The sequence below is a fragment of the Physcomitrium patens genome, chromosome 26 (genome assembly GCF_059467195.1).
Source record: "Physcomitrium patens ecotype Gransden chromosome 26, ASM5946719v1, whole genome shotgun sequence".
Taxonomy (NCBI): domain Eukaryota; kingdom Viridiplantae; phylum Streptophyta; class Bryopsida; order Funariales; family Funariaceae; genus Physcomitrium; species Physcomitrium patens.
In genome coordinates this window covers 992,501-995,000 of record NC_143435.1, presented here as the reverse complement: position 1 = coordinate 995,000, position 2,500 = coordinate 992,501, and the positions used below count along the sequence as shown (strand labels likewise).

The following is a 2,500-nucleotide window of genomic DNA, read 5'->3' as shown; positions in this document are numbered from 1 at the left end:
ATCCCATCAGAACTCTGAAGTTAAGCGCCTTTGGGCCGGAATAGTACTGGGATGGGTGACCTCCCGGGAAGTCCCGGTGCTGCATCCATTTTGCATCCGCTTGAACCTTCTCCGACGTGGCATCTTCTTCTCCGACATGGCAGTCCACTTAGCATTTGTCATGTGACAGGGCAGCCAGGTAGCTGACGTGGCATTTCAAAAAGTTAAAAAAAATAAAAATAAAAGCTGAAAGGGTGGAGAATATAATATTTACATGTTAGAGGTTAATTTATCAAGGATTTTGATCTATTTGGTGCTGATGTGGCACAGTGTAGTGTTAAAAAAATAAAAGTAAATGAAGGATGCATATTTGCAAACAAGTATTGTCACAATACAAAATGTTGGGTTTTGAAATTACAATGCTAGTTTATATGTTATGAGATTAAAATTTCAGAGTCTAGGTTGTATGATTAAAAGAACAAAGTATGAGTTGAGGGGTTAGGGGTTAGGGTTAGGGTTTAGGGTTTAGGGTTTTAGGGTTTGCATGGGGTATATAAACCTAGATTCTAGGATTCACATAGATTATATAAAGGGTTTAGAAAGTTGGGCTTGGAGTATGTAAAGAGAAGATAGATTTAAGAATTCACACAAACAAAAATAAATTGGATGTGGAGTGTGAAGGATGAAGAATTGAAGACATTAAGTTTCAGTGGTGATGGATTAGTTAGTGGGCAATGATTACCTGTACGATGCATTAGTTAGCAAGTCATTAACATATTTGTACAACCAATTGATTGCACACACACAAATTTATCTCCAAAGTGACATGTAAACGATTTAGTGGATTTTTGACATGACATGGACTACCACGTGGCAGCCACATCAGCAAGGTAACACGTGGCACTTGAAAAAATCAATTTAGTATTCTTCTGCCTTTTATTTTTCTACCTTATTCCAGTTAATTAAATTACTTTAATATTTTTAATTCACCAATTTATTTTTATTTTTATTTATATTTCTGTCTAGGCGCAAGACTGGGCGGCCAGCAAGGAGTCGAGACAGGGAGTTAATTTTAAAATTGATTTTTAAAAAATGATTTATTTATTTATTTCCACCTATGCGGAAGACTGGGCGGCCAACGAGGAGTCGAGACAGCCAGGAGTCGGGACTTGGGCAAGGGAGCGGGACAAGAGGTCGGGACTCGCGGCGGGACAAGGAAGAGGAGGAGGAAGTCCGGGACTCGCGACGGGACTGGGACTCGCGCCGGGACTAGGGAGTCGCGGCGGGACAAGGAAGAGGAGGAGGAAGTCCGGGACTCGCGACGGGACTGGGACTCGCGCCGGGACTAGGGAGTCGCGGCGGGACAAGGAAGAGGAGGAGGAAGTCCGGGACTCGCGACGGGACTGGGACTCGCGCCGGGACTAGGGAGTCGCGGCGGGACAAGGAAGAGGAGGAGGAAGTCCGGGACTCGCGACGGGACTGGGACTCGCGCCGGGACTAGGGAGTCGCGGCGGGACAAGGAAGAGGAGGAGGAAGTCCGGGACTCGGAAGGGACGGGACTCGCGCCGGGACTAGGGAGTCGCGGCGGGACAAGGAAGAGGAGGAGGAAGTCCGGGACTCGCGCACGGGACTAGGGAGTCGCGGCGGGACAAGGAAGAGGAGGAGGAAGTCCGGGACTCGCCACGGGACTAGGGAGTCGCGGCGGGACAAGGAAGAGAAGGAGGAAGTCCGGGACTCGCGACGGGACTGGGACTCGGCAGGACAAGGAAGAGAAGGAGGAGGTCCGGGACTCGCGCCGGGACTAGGAAGAGGGGGAGGAGGTCCGGGACTCGCGACGGGACTAGGAAGTGGGGGAGGAGGTCCGGGACTCGCGCCGGGACTAGGGAAGAGGAGGAGGAGGAGGAAGGCCGGGACTGGGACTCGCGGCGGGAGTAGGTAGTGGGGAGGAGGTCCGGGACTCGCAGCGGGACAAGGAGGAAGTCGGGGAGGAGGGCCGGGACCAGGAGTCGCGGCGGGGATAGCAGGCAGGACAGGGAGGGTGGGTGGTCTTCCACAAAAAAAAGTGTGTCTCGGAACTTCCTTAGTGCAGTAGGACGGGGGCCTGCCGAATCCCACAGAGAGTACTATGTGGGGAAGGGTTCCTCTGAAGCGTCTCGGGAAAAGTCGTGAGGGGGTGACGGTTGCTCGGTGCCTACGGGTCCCGACTGCTCGCTGCCTTCTTTGAGCCCAGTACCGACGTTCGCAGGGGGATACCTGGATACTACTGGGGTTACCTGGATACTTCTGGCGTGTTACCTTGGATCAGTGAGGAGTGGGGGTTAGTTTCCCGGCGACGCGACCCTCTGAGGAGGTCCCGCGGAGGGTCGCCGAGTATTATATGGTGAGCTGGCTGTCAAGGATTGTGAGTCCCGCTGCCAAAATTTTTTTTGGTGCGCGGGCGACTGGAAAAAGAGGGTTGGTCTTGTGCCGATACGCGTAACGTCGCAGCGAGTCCCAAGAGCTAGTAACCATTTTTGGCGGG

At 52.0% G+C, this 2,500-nt stretch overlaps 1 non-coding gene across 1 annotated transcript in view; it reads left to right on the top strand.

Moving 5' to 3' along the window:
* The window catches only part of LOC149986029 (5S ribosomal RNA), a 119-nt gene extending 31 nt beyond the window's left edge, over positions 1-88 (top strand). The window contains exon 1 of the ribosomal RNA XR_016501462.1: positions 1-88. This exon is cut by the window's left edge and continues 31 nt beyond it. This is a non-coding gene — a ribosomal RNA (5S ribosomal RNA).
* Positions 89-2,500: the final 2,412 nt, after the last annotated feature.